This window comes from Pholcus phalangioides, unplaced genomic scaffold, assembly GCF_987345545.1.
Source record: "Pholcus phalangioides strain wild (caught in Gottingen) unplaced genomic scaffold, Ppha-v1.0 ptg000172l_1, whole genome shotgun sequence".
NCBI lineage: Eukaryota > Metazoa > Arthropoda > Arachnida > Araneae > Pholcidae > Pholcus > Pholcus phalangioides.
The window spans coordinates 4,280,676-4,297,406 of NW_028301637.1; the positions used below are offsets into that span (position 1 = coordinate 4,280,676).

Genomic DNA, 16,731 nt, shown 5'->3' on the forward strand with positions numbered 1-16,731 from the left:
AAAACTCTCGAAAATACATCTAAAAATATTCATTAATTTGAAGCATTTGAAAATTCACGTAGAAGTGCAATCAATTGATTATTCACGAATAACAGGAAAATACATCTTATATTGATCTTTAGTAGCTAAACACTCTTCATAAAAAAGTGTATACAGGGTGTCCTGTAAGTGATAATGCCACCGTTTAGTTATAAACCTATTGTCGTTGAGACATGGTTTCAATTTAAGAAATGCCAAAAATTTCAAAAACTTTGTGGTGTTTGGTTAGAACATGTTATATCCAAAAAATGGCTTTTTGGTGTAAAAGTAAGTCTTGCTAATTATAACTAATTAGAAGAGAGATAAATGCACAAATACGTGCGTACGGCTAAACAACATGCTGATGTAAGATATTCTCATTTGTGCTTGTGTGTATGCTTTACTTTTGATTTTTGAATGGCGATGAAAATGCTTATATCTCAAAACTGTGATTGTGGAGTTATCGTGTTTCCACCATAACACGGCAGAATTACCCTGTAACAGTTTTGAGAGTGGAAAATATAGTGTCACGAAATAAAACATCTAAATTTTTATACGGTCCCCCCCCCCCCTGTCCTCTAACTTCCAATTAGAAATTTGTTGTCCTGTCTTTTCTGAGCATAACAAAAGAGATCGCATGTTCTTAACTGCAATATTCGCGGAGATATTCGAATTAGAAAATCGGAGAAAAGATCGTAAAGGACAGCACGAATGAGGGAAAGAAGCGTTGTCCGTTAGTTTTCGCTGACCTTTCCCAACTTTTCTACGTTTTTTGAATTAAAATATCTCAGCGAATACTGCACTTCGAAACATGGAATTTTTTTCTGTTGGCCTCAAAAAAGACAGAACAACAAGTTTCTAATTGGAAGTTGGAGGACAAAAGGACCGTATAAAAATTTAGATCTTTCATTTTGTTACGCAGTATGTTTTCACTCTCAAAACTTGGTTTTTGGCCAGGGTTGAACTCAGTCCCTCTGTCGCCAAATGGCGAACTATAAAGAGGGCTACTGTGGGCCTCTGACACCAGAGCATTTTTTAAATTGGAATTGTACCTGTACGATAGGCGGTTGATGAGATAAAGGTCGCATTAGCACTTTATGTTCAATAAATAAACCAAGAAAAAAATTGTTAACGTTATTTGAACAACTCTAATGTGATCAAAACAAAAGCATTTTAGAAGCAACGTTGCAGAGAAGCGACTTCGGAAAAAATGCTCCTGACGTAAGCAACCTTTAAAACAATATTCTTGGCGTAAACAATCTTTGAAATAATATTTTTTTTCGTATAAACGATCTTTTGAAACAATATCTTCCGCTTAAACAACCTTAGAACCAATATTTCTCGCGCGTAAACAATCTTAGAAAAAAAATATTCCTGGCGTATATGGCCAACAATATTCTTTTAAAATATTTTGAAGAGCCTGCTCTTGTTGGCACACAAGGCCTCACTCATGAAGAGAGAGACTTGATTTCTTGAATATTTTTGCATTGATCATATCCCCTCGCAGGTGTCCAGGGGATATGATCGAAGTGTTTAACATTTTCAACGGGATGGATAGGATGGACCATGCGCTATTGATACCTAAAAGATACCTAAAAAGAGACGGTATTTTATCTATTAAACCAAAAATATATAGCGGCTACATGAATTGGATTGGGAGAAATCTTTCGCAGAAAATCAGTTAATGACTCGATATCAAAATATTCAAGGCAATGATGCCATGACTAGTGATATGCCAATTATCATGTTACGATTGACATTACTAATGTGGAAAAATTGACATTTGAAAAGGAACCATCGATTGAAAACTAACCATTTCAAATATTGTTCATATATTATGAGCATTTATTCTTTTTCTTCATTCAGTCACCTCGTTGGGTAATTTGTCCGTCACAGCATGTCACAGAATTTGTACATGTGGAAATCAAATTTTATGCTCTTTTTTTGACTTAGTATGATTTCAATAATTTCGGAGATTGATTATAACACAATTATTATAAATTATAACCACTGAAAGTAATCAATATTGAGTTGCACTGAACGATTACAACATCACACAGCTAATACTTAAATAATGTATGAACACAAGTGACGTGGATTCTTCAATTCTTACAGCAATACTTAGAACAAGAAACAGATTTCCTCAAATCGAATTTCGACAAAATGCGAAGGTAATTCAAACTGCTGTATAATTCAATTAAACTAAAAGCATACACGTACGCATGTATTCATTCAGCAAGATTATAACATGAAATTTCATTGGGAAAAATGATAAAATTTCAAGTCGAATTCATTTAGAATTTGATTTATTTACGACGACGCGTGGTCAAAAATCCCCTTGATCATGTCATTGCATGTAGTTTGATTTTGATAAAAATTTTATTCAGGGTAAATAGCAAATGTTTCATGAAGGGAAAAGAAATGATACGACTGAAAAATGATTCAGCCCGAAGCAAATCGAAATAAATTCGATTGAAATTAAACTTATCCCAATCACAAACGGTAATCTTTTCAGATACATACATCACCGTCTCCAAGAACTTGGGTATTTAATTAAAACGCGGGTGTCGGCGAGAAGTATTCTACTCTAATACTTTACTCTGAACTATTTCTTTGGCTCCGGGTTATATTTCGTATCCCGGGTTATATCCGTAATGAAAAGAAGCAAGTTTGATGCAAATTAGTCTTCACTGATACGATTAATTTTCTCTTTTCTCCCCCTTTTGGCAGTAATAAACGTCGCTGCTCCAATCATTGGAGGCACATTCGATTGCTTCACACGGGGAGAGAACAAGAAGTTCTTGATCCTTCAGGATATGAGCATCCATTAGAAAACATTTTTTTTTAGCGATATTTCAGATAACAATGTTTTCTAATCGAATAAAGAAATGAGAGTAGTTTCTAATGAAAATAATTCTGCAGATGAAAATGCTTCCTTTTTTTACAACAACGCTGCAGATAAAAATGGTTCTTTTTTTTGAAAAAATGCTGCAGATAAAAATGGTTTCTGTTTGAAACAGTTCTGCAAATAATAAAGGTTTCGATTCAAAACAATTGTTTTAGATAAGAATGCAGCATTGTTTCAATTAAAAGCTAATCAAACAAGATCCGGTATGACGATTTATAAAGGAAACGATTCCGCAGATAAAAACAAACTACAATGCTAACAGTGCTGTAGATAAAAATGGTTTCTATTTGAAACAGTACCGCATATACTAACGGTTTCGGTTCAAAACAATACTTCAGGTAACAATGCAGCATTGTTTACATTGAAAACTAATTAAACAAGTTGTGGAGATAAGGATTTATGGGAGAAACGATTCTACAGACGAAAGTAGCAACTAATATTAATAATTCAATATATAAAATATATTCGAAGTTACATTTCGAAATAATGCTTCAAATGACAATGCAGTATTATTTCGATTAGAAAAACTAATCGAACAAGTTCTGGAGATTACGATTTATAAAGGAAATGATTCTGCAGATGAAAACAGTCTCTGTTAACAATTCTGTAGATAAAATTTATTTCTAATTGAAACAATGCAGGTAAAAATTACCTTTAATGATAAAAATTATGAGGATAAAATCGATAACTAATACGAAAAGTGCTTCAAATAACAACTTTTCGATTAGAAGCTAATGAAACCAGTCCTTTAGATAACGATTTATAAAGGAAACGATTCTGCAGATAAAAATTCTCTCTAATGTTAACAATGCTGCAGATAGAGGCAAAGAGGTGCTCTCTGATGTTAGCAATTCTACAGATAAAAATTTTCTCCTATATTAGCAAGTCTGCGGATAAAATTGGTATCCTAATCGAAAGAAATTGTGAAATAGAAATATAATATTGTTTTGTTGAAAAATTTAGGAAAACTTATCAAACTTACCAAAAGGCGATTTTACATACCGACCGGTTATTATGCATAATAACCGGATTTATTATAACCTCATTTACCGTGTGACATAGATACTAATCCGATTCACCCATCCCAGAGAATAAAACAACCCACGTAAAATACTTAACAAATAATCTTAGAACGACCAGTAACCATTAATAGTTTCTCACGCGATTCCCAATAGACAAACATAAACATTTTTTTTTCCTCCTACCGACAAAACGCAATAAACATAATTGCACAAACACACGCTCATCACTTAAAAATTAAAATAATAATAATAATAATCCCATAATTGAAATAACGTAATAACGTCCAAGAAAACCGAAGAAACCCATTAAAATGTCATTAAGAAAACTATATAACACTTACCTATGTAGATCGCAATTAATCGGAAACGAAAAAATTTCACGAATAACAACAAACACGATAACCGATAACGAAAAAAAACAAAAAACACTTACTTTGTCACATGATAAGAAGAGCTTCCAAAATCGTTATCCACATGAGAATTCAGACGAAGAAGCCTATACAGAAAATAAACAATAAAAGCAATACAAAAAATAAAAGTATTAGATACAGAAAGCTATCAACCCAGAAACACACACACAGAATGAACTATATATTATTTATAATTTTATTTTTATTTTCTCTTAAGGTGTCTCAGTTTCTTTTCTTCTGTACGTCTCGACAAGAAACGTCTTTCTGTATATACATATATATAAAAAATCCGAGACATTTTGTAATAGGAATTAGATGCTCCAATGGCTATAAAAGCGATGGACCAAATCAGATAGCCTCGTTTCCTTTGCATTTCGCCCCTAAAGAAGATCCTCCATCAGCAAAAAAGAAAATATATGCTTTTTTTTTTTTAAAAAGGATTCCGTAAAAAAGAAAAGAGGCATTTTGTATCTAAGATGAATGAACAAATCCTTCTTTTATGTGAATCTTTTCTTCGTTTTCTGTGCGATATATAAGTCAAACCCCCCCAAAAGTGTGTCTTCCTATTGTTGGTTGATGATTCGAGATTTAGGAAATTCATTCGTCGGTGAACAGGATTAGAGATAAAGAGGGGGGAATCGCTGCTTATGGAGGTGAAGAGATCGAAAACCGATACGGAATGATGAGATTCCATTGTCTCTGCCTCTTGATCTAGACAATACCGATATTTTATTTTTTTTTCCATGTATTTTATTAATTAAGATCGAACGATTCGTTGAATGGAAATGCCCAATGAATATGCTTCTCGTCAAATTATTTTTCTGTTCTGATTTAGAAGTTGCTCGCGTATCGAGAGAAATTTTTATTACAATGGAAGTCTGTAGTGATTGACGATGATAAAATCTATTCCATTTATTTAATTAACAAAAACAAATCACAAAAATCACTACATACGCATGGAACGGACATACACACGCGCAACAACATGTGACACCTCAACCAAAACACCGAGCGTCATCTCCAGGCGGCTTTGACTTCTCTGCCAACCACAAGGAAAAATATATATAATATCCGGACGGCTTTGACCGATTCCCCACAAGTCCTTTTTATAATGATGTTACTCTCTGGTCCCGATACATTTTTGATGGTGTTAATATATTACATTTATGACGATAAATTTTATAATGATACGTTTCTCCGGCCCGTTGGATATCGTGATAGGTATAGACATTTCGATGTATATCGTTAATCATACTTGTGCATACTATCCAGGGCCGCAACTGAGGGGAGAGGGCAGCTGGGTCTGGTGCCCCGAGCGCTGGACAAGTGGGGGCACCAGATTCCCTTTTAACGGTTCCTTCTACATTACACGGTGTCTCCGAAATGCTTGCTTGCCCCTGCTGAGAGATGATTCTGTTGAGTCTCCTGTTGCCAATCTGATACTACCTGTCAATGTTGCCCAGACACGAGACACCTACGTACATTTCTAGAGGCAAGTAAGCTTCCTTCGCATATCCAGAAAAAAACATCCAGACGAAAGAACACCTGGCACGCTTTCCTAGGAGCACCGCAATTTTTCTTCGTTTTCTGTGATACCAAGTCAAAAAAAACCTCAGAAGTGTGTCTCCTTATTGATGGGTGATGGTTCGAGATTTAGGAAATTCATTCGCCGGTGAACAGGAATCTAGATAAGACGGAATCGTTGCTTCTGGAGGTGAAGAGATCGAAAACCGACACGGAATGAGATTCTATTGTATCTCTCTCTCTCTTGATCTCTACAATTCTCATATTTTTTCGCGTATTTATTAATTAAGACCAAACGATTCTTTGAATGAAATGTCCAGTGAATGCATCTCATCAACTTCTTCTTTGTTCTGATTTAGAGGTGGTCTTACGTATCGAGAGACTAATTTTCAACACCGTGAAAGTCCTTTATAATGATGATGTTATAAATTCTAGAATTTTATTTTACCGGAGATTCTCCTTTTTTTTTCAATTTTATTTATGTATTTATTCATATCTGTTATGATTAAAATATGTAACTTTTTCTTCTTTTTTTTAATAAAATCATGGTCTCGCTCGGATCAATGACTAAAACTGCTAATTGGCAATAAAGCCTTGGCCGTGTTCGATTGCAAAGCGAAATACAGTGATGACGACAACTGGGATTATCTTCGTAAATGTTCCTACTAGTTACCAGAAAGCTATTATGACACCGATTCCAATACACTAATAATCGGAATTTCACGAATGTTCGTTCCTGCAAACCCCATTAATGGTGAAAATTTTCTGAACGGGGAAAAATAGTACGTTTCTTTTTCCACACTCAGTGTAACAAAAGAATAGCAGCACTGAAGGTGACACATCCTGCGCCAAAAAACAGTACAAAACATTTCCGTTCAAATATATTTTTCTCACCGCAATGATATCTTGTCATGTGAAATATGCGTCCGCCACATTTCGCTGATTCTACAATTTCGATATTATGTCAATGTACGATGATGTCCTTATAAAGCACTGATGTGAAATTGTTCGAATGCCAGTCCCTCTCTTTATAACAATATTTTCTAATGGGCGAAAAAAAATCTTTTCTCAAATCATTTTGACAGTACTTCAGGAAATTACGCATTGTTGAACGAAACTGAAGGTAAAAAGGCTTTTATTGGATACAATTCGGAATTTTCGAAGAATAAAGCATTATTTCCCTTTTGCATCATACAAATTTGCGTTTCAAACAGCCGTCTAACTAAACAGCAATGTCAGTTATGAAGTTATTTTATTTATTTATTTATTTAAGCACTCCCCTGGGACAATAGCAATGCTTTCTAAGAAATATTGCATGCGAATTATTTATGAACGATTATGCTAGTGGTAATGATCTGCATTTCGACATTGCTCTGTTGAACAAAACCTTCAATAACACTATAGAACCAAACTGGGAATAAAACTGGATTATAGAGTATAATTCCAAGTGATAATACTATGTCGAACAAAATTCCAATATATTTTCCTAGCATCAGTACATCGTGGAGCAAAATTCTAGATTACAAAATGCGTTGTAGAACAAATTTTTAGACAACGATATTTTGTTATACAAAAATTTAAAGCAAACAGCATATGGGTATACTGATACTGGAGAACCAAATGCATTTGGTTTACGGTTCCGTTCAGTACACAAGAGCTCTAAAGGAAGATTGAGTTATTCGTTGCCTTTGTAGTCTAGTACGCTCACCCATAGCCCCTACATCGTGGTGCAGGGCCCCTAAGCTGGGATCTTTGGTGGGCCCTTCCATAGTGAATTTATAGCATGAAAAATGAAAAAATTATGATAACTGTCCCGGGCCCTGACAGCCCTGCCCATGTGGGAGGGGGGGGGCATGCGCTCACCCAACAAGTGAGAGGACGTGGGTTCGATTGCCTTCAAGGGCAGTTGATTTTTTTCTCTCTCCTAAATACATCTTCGCATCAGCCAGCTATTAAAAATCTTCGTAGCAAATGCATTGCAGAAAAAAAAGCATAGTTACAATGCATTTCTGAACTGAAAATCCTAATGACTAAGCTCCGTTAAGCATAACTCCTATTGACAATGTTTTGTTGAACAAAACTGAATAACAATGCATTATAGGGAACGAAGCTCCAGGTAACACTGCATTTTAGATCAAAACTCTGAACGAAAATTCATTGTAGGGAAAAAAAATCAATGTTGAAAGATTTATTGAACAAAAAACACCGGGAAAAAAATGCATTTATAATACAAAAATAAATATATTTTCATCATCCAAATTTTTATTTTATTTTTTATTTATACAATATCGTTGGCCCTGGGGCCTATACACGAGGATGCGATTGAAAATGACAAAGATATTGTTTGATATTGGACAAGAAACTAATGATAGTGAGGGGATTCGACAGTAGAGCTTGGGAGTTTGTTCCATTCAACAATGGTATGAGGAAAGAAGTTGTATTTAAAGCAGTCGGTGGAAGCAAACATAGGTTCTAATTTAAGGCAATGGTCGGGTCTTCTAGATATGTAGGATGGTTTGGCTAAGATACCAGAGGTATACCTTATATTGAATTGACCATGAAAAATGTTATAAAACAATGTCAATCGAGAAATTAGACAAAGAGTAGAGAGAGGGAGGAGATGAAGTTCGTTTTTAAGTTCGGACACGCTATTAAGTTCCAAAATAAAAATACAATGCCACAACAGGCAAAATGCCCAACGAGGTGGCTGAGAAAAAGATGCCCATTACAAATATGGATGTCATATATTTCAAATAAAGCAACCCAATTAAAAATGTAATTAGAAACATTATAAACAATATATACACATGATTAAATATTATACAATGCCCATAAAGAATACTTATGGTTGTTTTATTCTAAGAATAGACAGAGCTTCTCGATTTACCCCAACATGTTTATCGTATTTCTTTTTAAACGTGTCAATTGTGTTACAATTTACTACCTCCGAGGGTAAGCTATTCCATTTATTAACAACCCTATTAGAGAAAAATTCCCTGCGACACCATAACCTTGCATTGTCCCTCACCAATCGATCCTGGTGTCCCCTTGTAAAAGCAGTCGATTGGCGGTGTACTAAAAGTTCATGGTCCATCCTATCCATCCCATTGAAAATTTTGAACACTTGGATCATATCTCCTCGACACCTGCGTTCATCCAATGTAAACATATTCAAAAAATGAAGTCTTTCTTCATAACTCAAGCCCTGTGTGCCAATAAGGACACGCGTAGCTCTTCTCCGCACCCCTTCAACCAAGTCTATGTCCCTCTGCGATCGTATAAAATTTTTACCGAAAGTTCAACAACGAATTTCCGACGTTAAATCAAAACGCGATAGAAATTCCCCTAAGCCAAAAACAAGACTCACATTTCATTCGTTTGTTATCTCAACATTTTTAGTTTAATTATTTCCTTTTTTGCCCCCACTCTCTTCAGATTTGAAATCTTTATCAAATGTATTATTATGACGTCTAATATAACTAAAAAAGAAATATCTAACGATTCTTTTCAAATGTAAAAAAGAATTTCAGAATGAAGGGGGGAAAAAACTACACATTCATATTTTACAGATCTGCAAAAAAGTTTCCTTCCCATTCAATAAGAAGGTATGAAAAAAAGAAAAACTACCAGATACAGAAGAAGATTTAAGCCTTTTCATTCAGGAGAAAAAAAAATCGGTCACGTGATCTTCCGTAGAAAAGAATGCAAAAAAAAATGGTGATGGAAGTTTTCTGGAAAAATAACGATATCACTATACTTTCTTTGAATGAGAAAGAGAGAAGAAAGATAAAAAAAAGGATTTTTCGTGTGAAAAATTGATGAAGGAGTTGAAATTCTTTTCACATTTTTTTCCCTGGAAAAATAACTCTGTCCTGCACAACAAAATATTTTATATCTTTTTTTAGAAAAAGTTGAAAACATTAGACAAAATATCTGTACGGAAAATTCCGGACTCAAATGTTTTGCGGTCTTTGTTGCGTCATTCATTTAACATCGGCAATACCAAATGCTATGCACGCCGCTTAATGTGATCACATCGAGACCGGGGGCATGGGGGAGGGGGCGGGGTTTCTACCAACAATAACCGATCGGGGAGTGCCTCCCTCTCCCCTTAAGATAGCATAATCACAGCCTTATGAAAAAAAGAAAAGAAACAATTATACAGTGGAACCTCCCTTAACGGGCGCTCCCCGTTAACGGACACTTTTCTGATACCCGGTCCCGTGGAATAGGGGTCGTTCAAGTATTACGTCAGGATCGAGGGGGGGGGGGGTTCGGATTTGATGACTTTCGATGACAAGGGGGAGGGAGGTTTGAAGGTTGCTTACGTCATCAACCACCCCTTTTTGAAGACATGAAATATTCTAAGCTGCTGACGAAATTTTGCTGACAAGAGGGGGGAAGGGGAGGGGGGTCAGTGTTTTGCTGACAGGGGGGGGGTCAAAAATGGCTAAAATTCTGCTTACGCAATACTTGAATGGCCCCATAGGGCTTTAATGTATTACACTCCCCGTTAGTGGACACTCTTGATAGAGGATAGTAAATCAGGCAAAATCTAATTTGTAAATTTTTGTTCATAAATCGGGATTTATATTTGGTTCATAAATTTATCATGTTCAACGGTGATCAAGCTCGTATTGTTAAATACGATAATCCGTCGATTAATGACTTGATTAACTGAATATAACTATGGTCCCGGATGCTGATTCCGAAATGGTAACGTGGGTTTTGTTTGCACATGTCGATACGTGTGAAGAAAGCCAACATAACTAATAATTTAGATGGCTTTTTTTCTCAGCCAGAGATATCAAGGAAACAGTTATTTTCCGGATATTATGCTGAGGTGAGCTCACCTCAGCATAATATCCGGAAAATAACTGTTTCCTTGATAACTAATAATGTTTTTATGAACGTTTTTATTTCTTCTTCACACTTATTTTTAAATTCAACTCAATTTTTATTGCAAAATATGTGTAGAGCACATATCATGTACGGGAAAAAATAATTGATTTAATGAAGAGAAGATGATTAATTTTTGCATATTTATCAGACTTTATTTGGAAATTATGCATTATCACCGGTAAGGTTGATAAATGTAGTGAAATTTAATGAAACTTTCTTGATCGAGACGATTGATAATTACGCATAACCACCGGGTGTATCATTTTTACACACAGTGACATATAGGAACCAATTGCGACAGAAGCCAAACGTCGTATAAATTTGAAAGTCGTATACACGGGGTTCTACTGAATATCGAACCTCTCCAATAGCGGTCACTCCCCGTTAGCGGACAAAAGTTTTGGTCCCATGGGTGTCCGTTATCGAGAGGTTCTACTGCATTCATTTATTTAAAAAAATTATTAATTTTGTTTTTTTTTAATTAAACGCAGTGTTGTGTGGGTAAAGTAGCAAAATCGTTTTTGACAAATGACGCATTTCATTTCTAACTCTTTGCGGGTGTTTGTTAACATTGCTTTTGCGTTTGCATACCCTAAAAATACAGAAGGAAATTAAATGCTATTGGGTTGCATCAGAAGCACCAAACCTAGAATAGGCCTATGTATCCAACTGCTTTGTTATGGAAACTGTTGTTTCACCTATGCACAAAAATGTGCACCATGTTTTTAAATGATGGATGTTAGTTACTGCATAATAAATAATCCATATGAAGTAATAAATACAAGATTATTTTTCCCATCCAGACAGAAGTTTTTAATGACGGCTCTACTTGTTGAACCCCCAAACTAAGAAAAATTAATAAACCACATACATGGCCCTCATACACCCCTCAAACAATCTGAAAAAAAAACCGATACAATTTCTGCTTTGGCAGAATCATTAATATTGCAATCTAATACATTTTTACTATTTGGCAATATTTTTAGGATTATCTTTCCATTTAAAAAAAAGTTACACAAATTTTGTCGACAATATTTGATATTAAAAAAAAAATGAGAAAAGTAGGAAAATAACCTGAAAAGTAAGACAAAATCTAGAAAGTGCGACAAAAGTAGGACAGTAGGGATGGACGATGATTTTTTTGCTCGGCTAAGATACATGAAATCAATAGCCTTTCTGGATATTATGCAGAGCCGAACGGGAAAAAAGTATCATTTCCCGGTGGAGAGAAATGATACTTCTTTCCTGTTCACCTCGGCATAATATCCAGAAAGCCTATTGATTTCATAAAAGTAGGACATTTTGCCAAAAATTAGGAAAAGTAGGACAAGTGGGAGCCCTGATAACTGCATCCGAAAAAAGATTCTGGTAGTAAGTACGATGATCATGTCTCGTTAAGTAGAATGGGGCGTATGAAAAGGGGAAACTAAAATCCTTTATTTTTTAATTAAAACATTGTGAGGAGTTAGAATGGAACTGTGTAAATTGTATTATACGAATTACGATACTTTTTATAATGTACAGTACGTTCCCTTTTCAAAAGTCTTCCAGCCGAGGTGATGAACTTGGTCAGTTGAAAGAAACTTACTATGAACTTTGAAACTATGAAAAGTCCCTGAAAGGTCCCGTCCCTTTCACTAGAGGAAAGAAATTGCAAAAGAAGTGCTCTAGGTACATGTATCATAGCGACTGTAGTGTCCCTATCAGGACATTGTGAACCGTGTACGGAAATTTCTATCAATAAGCAATAAGGGAGCCTTTTGAATCCCCTACATAGTCTTGCAGGTTGATAACGATAACTTGTTGGGAAGAAAATGAATCTGATTCAACCTCAGGTTCAAAATATGCAAAAGAAAAACTTTCGACGAAAAACAAAATTTGGTTCATTTCGGAGGGTGAACATAGGTTCATCGAAGTCCTGATAACGAAACCGATTTCTTCCCACGTGGTGATATTGATCCGTTCCGTACTTAGCGAAAACGATAACAATATCCAAATGATATTATTATCCGCGATTTTAATAAGCGGCTTCTACTGTACCATGAAATGTCATCTAACAGTGTGGCCAACTATGACAGAGGTCTTCAACCACCGAGCCGCCGCGCCTTAATAATTAATTTATCCTCTGCACAGTCCCCAAAAAAGGTAATTCAGATTTTATGTGGCAATTGAAGAAGCAGTTCAGTTTATATACGTGGCTTCTCGGGAAGCAGTTCAGCTTCTCTATGGCTTTTCCAATAAGCAATTCGGTTTATGTATGGCTTCTAAAAAATCAGTTGATCTCTTACATCCTCGGGAAGCAGTTTACCTCCGCAGTTATATCGCTGGAGCACTTCAGCTTTTATATGGCTTCTCGATGAGCACTTCAGCTTTTCTATGGCTTCTCAATAAGCACTTCAGCTTTTCTATGGCTTCTCAATAAGCACTTCAGCTTTTATATGGTTTCTTGGGGAGCAGTTCACCTTTTATATCGCTCGAGGAAGCGATTAGTTTTTTATACGGCTCTTGTTTAGCTTCTGTACGGCTGTTCAAGAACTCTAAAATTCATATTCAATACTACAATTGTACTCAATAATTAACTTAAATTTTATACGGACCTCGAAGAAATAATTTAGCAATTTTTCTTGCCGATGGTGATTCAGCTCTCGCACGGCTCTTGAAGAACAAATTCATCTTCTCTATACGGGCTGCGAAGAATTATTTCACCTTCATACAGCGCGCCAAAGTAATTATTCTTGAGGAGATATGACTCTCGAGCCGAAAAGTATGTGTAGGCATACTTTTGGAATACTTCCTTTAGAAGAGAGAAAGAATTCCAACTGATACGTATTAACTCGTACGTATAACTTTATCTATCGGAAGTAATTTGAGTGATATGACCGGGCTTGGTATTGGGTTCAGAAGTAATACAGACCGTGCCCATTATCGTCATTATTTCAGCCATGAGACGACATATAATATTTCACAACCACTGTACCTAAGGAATTCAGCCTAAAAGAACTTTTTTTTCCGGTACCAAAAATAATAGGTTTTTGAAGAAAAAAAAAGAAAGTAACGTAAACGTGCTAATTATTCGCTAAATGATCACGAATACTATGACCATGACCACCATTATAACCATGCTCTTGGTTCACTAAAAAAAACGAAAGACACACATCCTTGAGGGAAAAATAAATAAATTAAATATATAGGAACCTGAAACCAAATATAATTCTATTAAACAAAATCTCGTCTTGAATGATCATTTCAATCCTCACTGGAGTTACCTTGGCCTGTTTTTTGCTCAATCCCAAATTACGTGGTGTATTTAATACGTATTAACACGAATTCTACTGAAATTACAATTTTTATAATGATCCCGACTTCTCCTTGGCGGTGATGTCATGCATCCTCAGATGATGTCAGAATCTATGTATACACTATGTTTCCAAAAGTCTGTGTCTTTTTTGGAGTTTAGACATTTTCCCTTGAATTTCTACAAAAATAGTGGGCGAGAATCGTTCTGAAATTTCGGTCATATATATACTTTTTCGGATAATGTCTCTCACAAGCACTCGAGATGGCAAAGCACGAAGCAATTTGAAGGATAACACAGATTTATTTTACAGACGTAATTCACAAGCAGTAATTTGACAATACACGCTAAACAGAGAGCCTCGTGAAAGCACAGACAAGACATCTCGTACATGTATTTATAAGAAAATTCAACGTACTGCAGTGGCGGCTCTTTTGTAGAGCCAGAGAAAAGTCGGCAAATTTTTGAAAATAAAAAGTTCCTTTTGGCGTCATGGCATCGCCAAATCATCGGAGTTGACGCTAAATTCGCCAATTTTGTCGTCACTTTGGCGAGATTTACAAAAATGCGTTTAATGACTATTTACTGGTGTACGATGACATAGTAAGTATTTACATAATTTTCGTAACAATACCCTATATTAGTACTCACAATTTCATTCGATTATTTGGTTCAGTCTCTTCATTTTGACATCATATACGCGTGTTACGTTGAAGCGTTTCTCTTAAATAGCATCAGACACATGGCTTTGCTCATTTGCATAAGGCAGTCAGATTCTTTTTTTTTAAATAATTGAATAACATAAAATAATCGAAATACCAAATTAGTAGAAAATTCCTTATCGTGCTGGTACTCTCAGTCAGTAACTTAAATTACAGCTCACGATGTCTCGTATATCTTTCTGAATTTTCGCGACATTCGAATGGAGTTTTTATATAAGTTGCACCATATACCTGGCAAGCAAATCATGGAAAAATGAAATAAATATTTCTTGCGCATGCGCAATCAACAATTATTTACTGAAAAAAATACTCGTATCTCATTGAATAAGGATTTATCAAATTTTATATTTCTTGCGTATTCGTGGACTGTATGTTTGTTTTCCAATAGCTAACTAGTTCTCACCAGAGACGGAGGATCGAGTCATACAAGTTCGCACCACTATGGAGTAACAATAACAACTATTTAATTCCTTAAACAACAGCTTATACTAAATAACCATACACAGTAAAACCACGTTAAGTCGTCACCCTAATAAGTCGTCACTCCGGTTAAGTCGTCGTTTTTCTTCAGTCCTTTCCAGCTTTCATCGACAACAATGTTATTAAACCCTCGTTTATCCGCCACTAATTTTCATATGCTTAAAAGTCACCATAAAAGCCTATGCGCCAAAACGGAACAGTTTAAGTAACGAAAGTTAAGCTGGGGAAATCCATTTGCCGACTAAGGTTTTTGAAACGTTAGATACTATTCGAGCTAGACCTGATTTCTCCATGGGCCCTACTAATTTAGGGCGTCAAATTTAAACCAAATATCTTTGTTGAAAAGCCAGACATTATTTCAGAAGTTGAGGTCTTCTAATGTTTACTTTCCCTGCCCAGAGCTCCCCTCAAGTCAAATAAGGGTCTTGTGTTCGAGTTTACCTTGTATCATGAACTATTGATGAAGTATTAAAAGACTAAAATCAAAATTCATAATTACGTAAAATTAATGTGCAATAGTTATGTTTGGAAGAGAAGCTAACTATTCTAATAGTCATTCTGATTAGTCAAAATTAAAAATTACTAGTATAAATCAAAGTGTATCAGTGCATTTTACCATAATAAGTTAAGTAATAAGAGACCAAAAAAAAAAAAAAAATATATATATATATACACACACACATACAGTATATATAGGCCTATACTTTTGTGGAAATCTATAAATTTTATTAATTTTGTTATTTTGATTCATATTTTAATAAATGTAATAATATTTTATATTTATACGACTTTTACAATATTGCACATTGAAACTGACGGCACTTCGCTTAAATCATTATTTCGCTTTTACTGTAGATGGGCGAACGGAGGTCCGTAAAATGCGTGCGTATTATCTCTCAAGGAGAGGGTTCAGACTTAACGTACTGAGGACACCGCTGTAAGAAGGAGAACAAAAGAGAGGTCGATCCCCCCCCCCCACTTTCTCCCAAAGCACCTCAATACGGCGATTCATATATACATGAATGCGTGCATACGGGCTCTAACATTCCTATATACATGGTATCCTATGTACGGTGCCAAATATTCTGTGAATTTCACAAAAATTGGTTAAAAACTCGGCATGTTATAAGCAAAAACATGCGATGAAAATTGGAGTTTTTTTAATAGAAACATTTATATCTCTCCGTGAATATACGTGTTATTCTTACGAAAATGCACACGAGGTGGTAAAATTATTTTGTCGAAGTTAAAAGTCACTTCGCGGTTTTTTTATCGTACACGGTTGATCAAAAATCTTTTTTCCTTATTTAGTTTTAAGGTGGTCCCCTAAATGCACTGCCAGACTAAATTTTCACTAGGAATTGTGAGTGCAAGCATAGGGTTCACGTGACCGAAATTGCAGAACGATCTTAATCAAGTATTTTTCTAGAAATTCGAGAAAATATCGAAA

The 16,731-nt window shown here is 35.3% G+C and overlaps 1 protein-coding gene across 1 annotated transcript in view; it reads right to left on the bottom strand.

Annotated features, from left to right (window-relative positions):
* The window catches only part of LOC149063586 (uncharacterized), a 163,501-nt gene that overhangs the window by 108,688 nt on the left and 38,082 nt on the right, over positions 1–16,731 (bottom strand). Inside the window, exon 2 of the mRNA XM_089255679.1 lies at positions 4,382–4,444. The gene's annotated coding sequence lies outside the window, so the exon portion shown is untranslated. The remainder of the gene's footprint in view (positions 1–4,381; positions 4,445–16,731) is intronic.